The sequence below is a fragment of the Haliotis rufescens genome, unplaced genomic scaffold (assembly GCF_023055435.1).
Source record: "Haliotis rufescens isolate VD_foot unplaced genomic scaffold, xgHalRufe1.0.p SCAF_4, whole genome shotgun sequence".
Classification (NCBI taxonomy): Eukaryota; Metazoa; Mollusca; class Gastropoda; order Lepetellida; family Haliotidae; genus Haliotis; species Haliotis rufescens.
Window position 1 is genome coordinate 29,425,439 of NW_025964112.1, and position 14,350 is coordinate 29,439,788.

The 14,350-nt window shown below is 41.1% G+C and overlaps 1 protein-coding gene across 1 annotated transcript in view; it reads right to left on the reverse strand.

The window, feature by feature from the left end:
- The window catches only part of LOC124150126 (dnaJ homolog subfamily C member 13-like), a 592,425-nt gene that overhangs the window by 337,105 nt on the left and 240,970 nt on the right, over window positions 1-14,350 (reverse strand). The gene's annotated exons all lie outside the window — the stretch shown is intronic.

Consider the following 14,350-nt stretch of genomic DNA (forward strand, 5'->3'; position numbering starts at 1 on the left):
AATGCGCCAATCTTTACTGGTAGAAACATTAAATTCATTACAAATACGTTCGAAGGCCCTCTTATTATAATGATTATTTGCATGATTCCATGCTGGATCCATCGGTAATGGAGCACTAATTTCTTTAAGTATACGTCTAATCTGATAGTACACGTGAAATAATATAACAGACTTATATAGTTTAAATCCTGGGGCATTAACAGATACGCCACATCCCGTTGTGGCACACCATACGGCAAAGTTTAACTGATTCTGCCAAAATTGCATCGGACGGTTAAACCAATCGTCAATCATTGTATCGTTAGTTGCCGTGAAACTGTATTTTTCAAAGATATCGTGGAATTTAACGGTAAACTCAGCACCGGAGGCAGTTACTATAATCGATTGATTAGTAATGTGAGTCGATTTCATATTTAAGTTATGATATAGTATCATTGTATATTTAATATGTATGTTACACTCCCGGGAATAACAAATGGTCAGTCTATTGAACTGCTTCATACTATCGATAACTCGGATGGACAACTCGAAGTAGCTATCTGTGATGTAACGTATTACCCGCTGTGGACCAATATAAGTGCTGCGAGAAGAAATAATAGTATAGATATAATAGGTGAAAACAATGGTATTGAAAAATTCATTACTATACCTGATGGGTATTACAGCGTATGCTCACTCAATGATGAAATTTTTAAACCTAATGGAGCTAGTCTAACACAAAATGAGTCGAATGGGATAGTGAAAGTCGACTCTGGAGAAAACGTTGTAGTTCTTAGACCATACTTAGAAGTTACACTTGGATTTCATCATAGAATAGGAATTATAAATTCTAACAAACCACGACAGGGAATTAAATTACCCGATTTAGTTCCCTATAAAGAGTTGTTCATCCATCTTGATCAAATAAGCACGACGGATAATATTCAACTAGAAAGTCCTTCAACTCTACTCAGAAGTGTTCCAGTGAAAAATGAAAAATATAATAGCGGTAGAACGGAATCATTCTCGTTATTACAATATAAAAAATTGAAGCGTGGTATTATTTCAGACCTCAAAATTTCTGTATTAGATGTAAAACATCAACCTGTACATATAGGATACTTAAGCGTAACACTCCATATTAAAAATAATGGTTGATGCATCAGACCCTGGAACAGTAAGACAATGTAATACAATTGCGCTTTCCGATCTCGGAGACACGGAAGGATTTGATAAACCCGGTGACAATGGTAAGTTATACGCTTTACACTTACAAGATAATGTATACAAGCGGAAAGAAGTCACATTCACGGGTAATCTAGGAGATTTAAGCGATGTCGACGTTAGTAGACTCCTTAAAAACACTTCGTACAATATTACTCGCAACAACGATAAAAAATGGACTATGGTCGAAGCAAACATCGAGTGGCTATTGAATATCGTCATTACCCCACCTTATGTGATGATGGGTAAGGGACATAATTTAACTAAGATAATAAATAGTGGCATCGTACTCGCGGCTTATATCCCATCAAAACGAAAAAGTGTGTTGGTCACTCCCCTGCCAGGAAACACAGGTCATATGTTATATAGTCGTCCGGACTTAAAAAACATTAGTTTAAATTTGGTTACTGAATTCGAAGATATTAAAGTTAACCTGAGTGCAATACCTAATATTTCTACGCTTATTATTGAAGTCTTGTTCGGAGATGCACCGGTAGATGCCTTCGAAATATTACCAGGTCTATCGATTAAATGGTTCAAGAATCATGAGCGTCAACGTTGCAGTATTATTCATATCGGAGCATCGCCCGTTGCAACCCTCGAGGGGGTCCAAATTATTAAAAGTGGTAGTATTTCTCTTTCTAAGATATTCTTGCCGTATAATATACATTTAATAAGGTTGATGTATAGTCTCAAAACATTTAAGCAAGACAAATTAAAGACTATTATATGATCGTTATATACACTATGAGTTTATATCCGGCGCTCAATGAAGCATTTGAAAAGATGGAAACTGTTGATGGATTTCGATTACATCAAATAAGCGACATAAAACATCGAATAGGGAAGGATAGGGAGTTGAGACTTGGATTGTATAAAAAGTATCGCAGAGCCGTGAATGCTCTGGACGGAGTTGACACCGCTCTTGTAGTATCTGGCATGGGACTCGGTGTAGCGGGTATCGGTTTACTATCAACTATAATCGCCGCGCCTATCGTGCTCGGCATGGAAATAACCGCTGGAGTCTCGGGACTGGCAGGAATAGCGATAAAATTCATTTCTCGTAGGTTACAAAAGAAAGCATTAAAACACGATAGTATTCGGATACTCGCCGAAGCAAAGTTGAACAGCATTGAGGATCATATTTCGACAGCAATGGCTGATTGTAAGATATCCGAGGATGAGTTTCGTTTAGTGCTGTCGGAGCTCAACAAATACAATAAAATGAAGCAGGAAATTCGATCAAAATCTCGTAAGACCAGTGGTATTAGCGAAGACGAGAAAAAAAAGTTCATAGAAGAGGGGAGGCAACAAGCGCGTCAATTATTCCGTGCCAAAACCAAAGAACTGGTTGGAGATTAAAAATAGATTGCTTACTATCGTTTGATCACATTTAGACAATTGCTTACATAAATATATAATAATGGAGAAAGCTATTAAATGGAAAGAATTACCACAAGGTTTTTATTATATCAGTGATGTCAAACCAACCAAATACGGTTATCAATTGTTTCTTATCAATTTACAAAAAGAGTGTAGTTATATAGTCTGGTCTCCTAGTAAAATTAACGAAGAACTTAATAAAAATGTTGAACATCGCTTTATCGATAAAAATAATCAAGAATATTTTTATTACCATTTAGGCTCATCTAAAGCAATGATTGGCCCCAGGTATTGGTGAGCTAGAGCCAATCTCATGACTATCGTTAAATCGCATCATCATTTTGACATAAAAAATCCCCCCTGTAGTAGCAGTATAGGTATATGAATCTGGCTCCAGTGGAAGTGGTCCAGAACCCCCATTACCTATACTACTAGAGGATACAGGAAACTTTAGAACGCTGGACTAATAGAGGTTCGGGTTGAGGTGTGGATAAAATCGATAGTTTATATTTAGATATAGCAAATTATATGCCCTTCAAAGGTGGATCTTATATAGATTTACCCCCGTATTATAAAAAGAAAAAAGCCATAATTAATGTAAAAAATAAATCCGATGACTGTTTAAGAATGATGATAAGATCTGCATTATTTACCCGTAGATTCTAAAATTGCAAATAGACCTTCTAGCTATCCCCAAAACGATGGACTCAACTTCGATGGTATAGACGAACCTACACCAATATCACAAATTGATAAGGTGGAAAAGCAAAATATTTAGCTATAAATGTTTTCGGACATTCTAAAGGAATTGTTGTACACAGGATAAGCTCCGCTCCGGAACATATCCCCAGAATCAATTCATTTCTGATCGAAATAGATGGAAAATATTATACATGGATAAAGAGTTTAAACAGGCTATTATACGATCAAACAAAACATGCTAGAAAGAAATATTTCTGCGAAAGATGCCTACTTGGGTACAGCAGACAAGATCTATTAGAAGCGCATAAAGAAGACTGTAGAGGTGTTGGACAGACCGCTATCAGGATCAATATGCCTAAAGAGGGAAAAAATATATTAAAATTTGAACATTATTGTAATCAAATGCCAGTACCGTACGTAATTTACGCCGACTTCGAAGCGCTTATCAAACCCATAGAAAATACCGAACGCAATACAGATAGTAGTTTTACGTACAAAACTCAAGAACATATTCCTTGTGGGTTTAGATATATAGTTGTAAGGTATGATGGGAAAACAAACCCGCCCATGATTTACAGAGGTCCCGATGCAGCGGGAAAGTTCCTAGAATATATACAAAACGAAGAGAGAATAATAAGGGAAAATTTATCACGTAAGAAACCCATGTGTATGACGAGGGATGATTGGAGGGCCCATAAGAAGTCAACGAGTTGTCATGTTTGTAATAAACCCCTGAATTGGGATTCCTTTAGAGATCATTGCCATGTCACGGGTAATTATCGGGGGGCCGCGCATAACGAGTGTTACTTGAAACTAAAAATGAATTCTCAAACAATACCCATCCCCGTTGTGTTTCATAACCTTAGGGGATACGATTCACATCTCACTTTACAAGCTATTACAAAGACCGACGGCGGTTTAATATGGAAAAATACATATCATTCTCGTTGACTAAAACTATAAATTATAGGGACAAGGATGGGAAAGCCAGAATAAAGCAAAGTAATGGGCTTAGATTCATAGACTCCGTATAGTTTCTGATATCTTCCCTGGACAATTTAGCTAATGCGAACAATCCCGATGACTCTGCGATAACAAATCAATATACCGATAAGATAACTCGTCATTTGTTGCTGAGAAAAGGTGTATATCCTTACGAATATATGGATGATTGGTCTAGATTCGACGAAACTAAATTACCACCTCTTGAATCATTCTATAGTAACTTAACAGAATCTAAAATAACCGATGCCGATTATGAACACGCTCTGACGGTGTGGGATAAATTAGGTTGTAAGAATTTAGGTGATAATCACGATCTGTACTTAAAAACGGATGTACTGTTACTCGCCGATATATTCGTGATATTTAGAAAGACATGTTTAAAACAATACGGCTTGACCCGGCATGGTACTATTCCAGTCCCGGACTATCGTGGGATGCATTGTTGAAGAAGACCGGCGTAGAACTAAAACTACTCACAGATTACGATATGCACTTGTTTATCGAGAAAGGATTAAGAGGGGGTATATCCATGGTAGCGAAAAGGTATTCTAAGGCTAATAATAAATTAGTGGAAGGATATGATCCGAGTAAACCCGACACGCACATATTATATCTCGACGCTAACAATTTGTACGGATTGGCTATGAGTCAACCTTTACCCACGGGTGGTTTTGAGTTGGTCGATGATGTCGAAGTGAATAATATCAATGAGAATAAAGGGTACATACTCGAAGTTGACTTGGAATATCCAAATTCCTTACTTAAAGACCATAACAGTTATCCACTAGCTCCCGAAAGATTAATGGTTAATAAAGATTGGATGTCGGAATATCAACACTCCTTGATGGGTAATACAAGGTTAGCTAACGTAGAAAAACTCGTACCAAATTTGATGGATAAGACAAAATATATAGTTCACTACAGAAATCTCCAGTTATATCTATCGTTAGGTATGAAACTTAAGAAAATACACAGAGTTCTAAAGTTTGATCAAAGCCCTTGGATGGAGCCCTATATAAGGTTGAACACAGATTTAAGAAAGATAGCTACCAGCTATTTCGAAAAGAATCTATATAAGCTTATGAATAACTCAGTATATGGTAAAACTATGGAGAATCTAAGGAAGCGTGTTGATGTTTAATTAGTCAGATCTAATGAGGAAGAAAGACTCAGGAAACTTATAGCCAGTCCGGCTTTTTAACAGAAGCAAGATATTCGATAACGACTTAGCAGCGTTGCATATGCAGAAGAGTAATATAAAATTCAACAGACCGGTGTACGTCGGTATGAGTATTCTCGACTTGTCAAAACACTTAATGTATGACTTTTATTACAACGAACTTAAGAAGCAATACGGCGATAGATGCAAGGTTTTATATACCGACACAGATTCTTTGTTGATGGAAATACAAACCGAAGATGTGTATAAAGATATGGCAGAAAAAATAGATATGTACAACACGAGCGATTACCCAAAAGATAATCCACTGCACAGCTTAGTAAATAAAAAGGTGTTAGGTAAGATGAAGGATGAATGTGCTGGGACCCCTATAGCAGAGTATGTCGGATTAAGACCTAAGATGTTTTCTATAAGGAAGTCCGATAATGGAGAGATAAGAAAAGCCAAGGGTGTTAAAAAGTATGTGGTAAAAAAGCATATCAAACACGAACAGTATAAAGAAGCATTATTCAACGGTAGAACGTTCAAACACGAGATGAACTCTTTAAGAAGTTACAATCATAGGATATATGGATTAAGAATGAACAAGACATCATTATCCCCCTTAGATACAAAGAGATGGATTGATAATGATGGTGTAACTATCTATGCTTATGGTTATATAGGGCGGTAATACCGTACAGTCGGGAACTATGAACAACTCTTCTCGTACAAATGCCCTGCCCGGTCCATCTTTAAGATAATAAAGAATAGGCTCTTCTTCTTTCGTAACCAATCGACTAATGTTATATATCTTTCGAGACCAAAAGATCAGTTGCGCGACATAGGCCCCCTTCGAGTTCACCAGACTGGTATAAATATCTTACCCTTACTCTATCCGGAAGTTTTCGTTCTTTGCCTCTCCTCGGTGCTGAAGATTCGGAAGTCACGGATTTCATTTTAATAGCATGGGATGGTTTCTTCCCGATTAATCTCGGTACTTCATTATTCAGCGCTGATACAACAGCTGATAATCGTGTCACCCATTCAGTTGATCTCAATCGTTCCGATTTCATTTCGATCCCATACTGATAACCAAACAAACGTTCCGCTAATGTCCGGTTAAATCTTTCAACGATAGCTTGACTACGGTGGGCCTCTCTTTCACCACGCCTGATTTCGACATTGTGCTTTGTTAACAGTTTAGTTATTGATCCCATAAACTCGCGACCGGGATCTACTTGAAATAGCTTAGGCCATTTTAGTGGTCCGCGTTTATATATGCGGCTCAGTGCATTAGCTACTTCTGTTGAATCTTTCGAGGTTAATGGCTCAGCCTCTTTGTATCGACTAGCCACATCCACTACTGTTAAAGCGTATTTATACGTTTTGCGTCTTACCTTATCGTGGGGAAGAAACAAGAGGTCAGCCTGATGAACTTCATTCGTTGTAAAAATATCAAACTTCTTCCTCGGTATATAACGCGGTGCCGGTAAATATATTTGCCACATCGCTTGTTTCTTTAACCAATCCTTGGCCACATCTTTAGATACATTAGCCGCGGTGGCTAATTTTTTTATTGCTCCTACACCTTTCCAATATCCTCGTGGGCTATAGTAAATTTTATTCATTATTAATTAATATTGATGTTTCTTTTAATATGACTCATGACTATCGTTGAATCGCATAATCATTTTGACATAAAAAATTCCCCCTGTAGTGGCGTATAGGTATATAAATCCGGCTCCAGTGGGGTTGCGGCAGAACCATCATTACCTATACTACTGCTGTATCCATGCAGGCATCTTTCGCAGAAATATTTCTTTTCCTTATGGATGGTTTGATCGTATGATAGCCCGCTTTAACTCTTTATCCATGTATAATGATATTTACCATATTTTTCAACCAGAAATAAATTAATTCTGGGAATATTGTCTCTGGGGACAAAATTATTTTGCTTTTCTACCTTATTGATTTGCCAGACTGGTGTAGGGGCACCTATACCTTCAAAGCTGAGTCCATCGAAGGCCTATCTGGACGTTTTTAAGAATCTGCAGGAAACAAGGCAGATCTCTATGCCCAGTTATCATCATTATTTGTAACGTGAATTATGGCTTTTTTCTTCTTATATTCTTCAGTATATTCAACGCTATCATCTGTGTTATTTTTACTCAATGACATTTTTAACTGTTAGCTGGTATTTTATACCATTTAAATCATTTAACTCCTCATTAATTTTGCTCGAAACAATGGGTTTAACATCATTAACAGCCATGTTGGAATTAATATACATCTTCCAACATCGTACATATTTACCAACGGCATGATCTGTGTGTACAAAATCTTAACTCTTCATTTTTAATAACTGGTTCATTGAGTAAAGCAATCAATTCAGCTTTTGTCATTCGAGAATAACCTCTCAGCCAGCGATTTCTCACCTGAACTTTGAGTTCTCTGACAGTCGGGGGTTTGTTGCAGTCCAAACCGAGCAAGGATATCAATTCAGCTTTTCTCATTTGAGAATAACAATGTAGACCACGTCGTTTTGGAAATGAGAGAAGATGCAAAAAGGAAAACCTGAATAGGTGACAAGAAATAGAATGAGGCGGGTAGCCAAAAACCAGAACTGACCTAAGAGCGAATGTGGTAGAGCCCTCTAGTCTGGGTGTTAAACACCAGAGAGGTTGACAGGCCCCGCTCAGGGTATCGCAGTATCAGTGGCATCAGGGATTGGTGACCTGTTGGGCTACAACCAGGTGACCAAAACTGTGAACGCCGGCGACATCTTCCAAGACTACATCAAGGAGGTAATGGCTGGCGAAGTCGGTGTCAGATCGCCAATAACAGCCTTCCATGATCGACTTGATGGAGCAGTTACTGTGAACAGCCATGGTAGATGCGACCGTCCTGATCTCGTGTGGGTTGTTACAGCCTAATAAAAGCTCCACCTCATCATCGGCGAATGATCTATCAGGATGTCCTGGGAGTTGATTCTTGGCTATCAAGTCCCAGCACAGCCAAAGATACACAAGGCATGAGTACTGCGTTCGAACCAGACACCTTGGGGGCATGAAGCTCACTGACCCATGCAGTGGGAGTCAGAGCCAGTGGGAACACCATCATCTTCGTAAGGTCATAGAAGGAAGACGAGTGGTTCGAAGGCAGCTGTCTGAAGAGCCAGTAAAACCACATACAGATCTCACGCAGGCGGTGAACTTGAAAAGCACAGAGTTAATAGTGACCAAATACATTAAGATGGTAGAGCCTTTCAACAAGGTGATGCACAAATAAAGGAGAAACTCAGACAGAAACTGTGATGACGCTGTCAACGGATCCTGGCATTTGTCTGAGCAGAGGGCATGGAAGAAGAAGCCTTTGTCGAACGGCTAAAGCAAAAAACTTGGCAGTTCAAGCCGAGTAGCCCGTGGCTAATAGGGCTTTCGGCAGAAGCGTCAGGTGTGCATAAGGAACCAGGCGGGGTTCGGGTGTGGCAATCTGCTGTGATGGTGTAACAGGAGGTTGAGCCACACTGGAAGGTCTAGGGGGTTGCAAGGGCTCAAAGGACAACAAACCAGTTCTTCCATGGCTACCAGGGCACGACCAAAAACAGTGATCGAGGGCCTGGAACATATAAAGAACCCTGAGAAGGAGAGCTGGAGGCAGAAAAGCGTATGTAGATAAACCTCCCCAGGGAATGCAGAGGGATGGAATGGTCGTGGGAAGAATTAGAAAATCAATGCTGTTTCTGGAAGCCAAGGCTGAAGATATAAAAATGACATAGTCTGAACGATCATACCGTATGAAGTAAGACGATCTTTTCTATCCCTTGAAAGCACTCCCGTTCTAATAGCGAGGGGGTGAAGAAATGTGGTGCCTCGCGACTGTCGTGTTGGTAGCAGAGGTCTACGGTTTCCATCATCTGCACATGGATGCACTACTACAGGCATCTGATTGAGTGTTTGCACCATGCCTTCAAGTTAGCGTACAAACCAATCTGTAGAAATACATTGCACTGCTCCCAATAGGTCAGTTGACCTAATTAAGCTGTTTACTGTTTACAGTCAGAGTACTTAAGCTTGACATGTTACATGTAAATCACCCTGTAGCCGAAAAAACGCATTGTAGCCGGAAATGAGGTGCGAAATGACCAGTCAACGATTATCCCGAAAAGTGGGTGCCCGGTAGCTTATGACGATTGGGTCAAACAGGCTAAATGAGCGTGAACTGAAGTTCTCTGATACAGATGCTGTCCACCAGGAGCCATGTGAACCCATTTTGAGAGAACTGATTACTGATGAGACAGGACAGGCCAGGAATCATTACCACACCCTCACCACGAGGCCAGGGTTACGTATTCGATTGAAACCGAGCATGTTTCGGCCAAGTGGTGTAGGAGGCTGTGAAGAAACATCTTCAATGAACATGTGAGCTCCTTCAGGAACTTCCAAGAAGTGAACCTGCAGGTCATCTCTCCTAAAGCATGGTGCTTTAAACGATGGGGGTTAAGAAGAACGTCGCAAAACAAAACCTCGTCATGACAACCAGTCGGCATGTTGAATAAAACTAAATGTCTACTGGTTTGAAAAGATTACTTTCAGGAAGTTGAATGATAGTCACGATCCCGACGACGGACAGGGGAGCAGCTACAGGAGTGGTGGCGACCAAAATGATATGGTTTCTCCTTGCTGTTCCATCTTGACTATCTTGACTGATGAGATTCAGTAATAGAAGGAGATGCCAGTGGCACTGGTGAAGCAATTCCCGATGGCGCCATTGGAGCTGTGGAAGCCAAAGTAGCTGATGGTGAAGTAGAGTAAAGGATAGATGTGCCGGAGAGGCTGAAGCTGAGATACCAAGGCAGCATTGGTGCCGAAGAAGCCGTGGAAACGCTTCTCTGGAGCGCTGGTAGCATTGCTTTTCTGGAGCGCTGGTGGCATCGCTTCTCTGGACGCTGGTAGTGTTGGTTGGTGATTGAGTCTTATACTCTAGAATGTGGGATCGTAGTGAGTTGATCCATATCTGTAGAGGACATGACATCAACCTTCCTCTGAAGGTCATATCCTGTAGAGACATTAGGTTGCCTAGAAGAGACATCCACCACCTTAGGGACCTGCTGGGTTGACTAGATAGGGATTGAATCATCGTAATAGTCTTGACGAATCGATCTTCTGGTGGACATAGATATCACTTGTGGTGTTAGAAACACGCTCCGATGTGTACGATGTCTTGAACCGGAGTGGTCTTGGACTTGGAGGGATTGACTAGTAAGTCTAGGTGGGTCATAAGCTGGTGTAACTGAGCATCTTCTTGGTCTGCTGCGAGGAAATCCTCCAGGTACCCAAGTATTCGGAGATGGGCAAACCTGATGACAGGCGCTGTAATCCTGGTAAACAGCCAAGGGGCTATTGATATCCTGAATGGTAAGACCTGGAACTTGTAGCGTCGACCATTGATTGCAGGTCGAGGCTGATGTCCTGTCCTCAAAGTTGATCGCAACTTCTGTACGGAATCCATCTTGAACTTTGGAATGTTTTGTTGAGGATCTTTAAGTCTATTATCATCCTCATGTCAAGCGAATTCTTCTTCGGAACTAAGAATACCAGAGAGCCGGAGCGTAAAAACTTTTGGTCTTGTTGATCTCTGATAGTTTCCGAATGGCTCGCTTCTTTAGCAATTTCCTGACGGCCAGATCTGCTGCCACTACCTTGGGTCCGACTAGACAAAATCTGCGGCCGACAGCCCAAGATGCCAGGATGGGATGCCTCTTGAAATGCAGTTTCTATTCATGAGCCACAACGTCTAGGAGACAGTGGACGGGCATAATCTGCTTCCAATTTTCAGCGTATGACAGAAGACATCCTCCCACTGGCCTACGAGTCAATATTATGTTGAAAGATGGTAGGTGTAAATCGCAGTCCATAGACAAATCCATGTCAAAAGGGTCTATAATGGCGGAATGGGTGGCAAGCAAGTCAGAACCTGCATTCACCTCTGCCCCCAGACTTGCACCAGCAATAAGATCCTTGTTTCTTGTAGTCAGGCTGACGAAACAAATCCTGAGAAGACTGTTGTTTGTCGTATCCCTGACTCAGTTGGAACGAATCCTTCCCAGAGGGGCAAACTTCTTCTTAGGTGGCTGTTTATACGATGAGTCTTTCTGATCCCAGGAACACTTCAGGGTAAAGGAAGATCCATGTGCCTTGACAGCTAGGTTGATAATCGACACCTGGAATCGTTCAGTTGTGTCTTGTCTGACTTCGTCTATGACACGTCCCAATTTGCCGTTGAACATCTTGGGAGCAGATATCGGTTGTGACATTATCAACCTTTTCGTTTGGTTGGAAACAGCTCTTGAACGAATCTGTGCTAGTAGTTGTTGACGCTGAACCCAGAGTAGCTGTGAAGATATGCAGACTCGGGTGGAGAGTAAGTCTTCCTGATGTCTATGATGTCTGCAACGGTGGAATGATATGACTGATACCGGCGACAAATCAGTTGATATATGCGCTAATGTCCATTGAATGTCTGGACGCCATAGACAGGTCTTTAATCCGGGAAGCAGGTAACGTGACCTTAGTATTAGGTTTGCGTACTAGCTTCATAAAGTCCTCGTCCAAAACTTGATGGTGGAGAATCATGGGTTTGATACAAGTTCCGCTTCAATGGAGGTAAGGTTAGCTGGTCATCATGTCTGAGCTTGAGTAGACTTTCAGAAGCCTGATGTACCAGCTTGCCTGCATAACTCAGCCATGGCAATGTCTGGTGGATATGTTGAGATGATGTAGGAGCATGACATCCTCCTTATTCTGGCATCTTATGTGGTGAATTTTCTGTCATTGGAGGTTGGAGTACAGGCATAAGATGATATAACTCTTCAATGAGTTCCACAAAGCTGTATCAATCTGTATAATCCCGCTGGGGTGAATCGTCAGAGTGATTAACCTCCTCATATATGTCCAATTCCGCCTCAGAATGACCGTGGGTAACAGCGCGGGAGGGGTGGATGTTCATCATAATCCATACACTCAACGTGTTCCCCGTGTGGTTCATCATCCGCTGGTGTCCAGTAAGGTCCGTGCAGCTTGTGATGACTGCCCATGTATAACGGAATGACGGTCCTCCATCAAATCGTTAGACCATACGGTGTCTTAGATGAGGAAGATGGTCTTGCAGTACCCTGACAGGACCCAAGCGGAGATCTAGATGCCCATGTCTCACAGGAGGGTAAAGCTTGGGAGCTTCTACCCGGGTGGTCTGTATGGTCATCTGGGGTTGGCCGTACAGCCGCGACTGTGGTCTGAACAGATGGCTGTCCCCAATGCTGCCTCTTTGCCGGAGGACTCTTCTTAGCCAATACTGTCTGCTTCTTCCTAAGTATCTACATCTCATGAGACACAGCCGAGGAGCGGGACTCAAACAGCGACTCAATCATCTTCTTCTGCTGGTTGAAGAGCTGTTCCAACATGTTCATAGAGTACGCAGAAGTAGATTCATTCAACGGAGTAGTAGGTAGAGACGCTGAGACAGGGTCAGAGGCTAGGTCTGTGTCAATAGCCGCAATCACGTCTACCTTCTTCTTAGCAGCTTCTCTTCTTCTAGCTTTAGTCAAGGCTTCTGCTAGTTTGTTGAAGGCCTTCTTAGACAGAGTAGAGAACTGATCACATCTTGCCTCTTCAGTGCAATTGGCCTCTCTGAAATTCCAGCAGTTGCTGTGAGAATCTCCCGTGATCATAAAATGGCCACACTTCTTACAAGCAGGAGGAGGGAGAGACTCCATGACGATCTCTCAAACACCTCACACCAGCAATACTTATGCGAGTATGATCGTCACTACAATTAGTAGCTCTTAATATGACTTAATTTATCTGTTTTAAGAAAACTATAGAACAATCTAAGATAAATGTGACTACAACCAAGTGCTAGATCGTTATAACTATAACAATAGGCGTTGACTCTAGCACACACAGGAAAGACTTGAGGTTTCCCGCCATTGCACACATCATAGCTAGGGTTGCTGTAGTGCTATGTAGGAGATAAATTTTTCGTTTTGTAAGATTTGTGTGATGTTATGCTGAATGGATGTACGGGAATTTCATTTAAACACGACGCCGTAAGGCAGAGTGTTCAAATGAAAAATTTCCGTACATCCATTCAGCATAACATCACGCAAATCTTACAAAACGAAATGTTTATTGACATTGTAACATGAACGTTAATTAAATCGATATTAAGGAGGAACTAATTTACTGAGCGCATGACACAACAAAACTGTCATTAGCAATACGTCTCCTCATGCTCACCTTCGAAAGGATGCATGATATGGGGTGCCGCGAAACCGATCAACGGTTTCGAGGTACTCCAATAATGATGGTTCATTTTACGAAAGGAGTCCACATGTTCAAGCCCATTTCTCAGAAAATAAACAAACAACAGGAAATATCACAAATTCAATTCTTTATCACAGTTCCTCATCTTACTTGTAATTTGTAGTTATGCGTATCTATAAAATACAAATAATCAAAATTAGAAAAGCCGTACATACTGTTTGGCCCCTATACAAGAAAGTGTCAACTCGCTGAAGTAGTGACAAGAGAGGTCAAACATGTGCGAGATTTTAGATATGCAGCTTAGCTGGGATGGAAAAAGTTGTTTACTGTCACAGTGGAATTACATATGTGAAAGAGACCATGGGAATAAGCAGAAGAATTAACCTGGAAGTTATTCACGGGAGCAGTGGACAGTGGCAGGATTTTTGTATCTTGGACAGGTACCAAATTACGTACGTTAGCGAGCTGCTGCTGTCCCTGAAGAATGTTCGAATAATGTCGTTTTTGAGCCGAGCTCGAGTCAATCGGTTTTGTGGCCGGTAATTTTGCAAATCTCGCGATTTTCAATGCC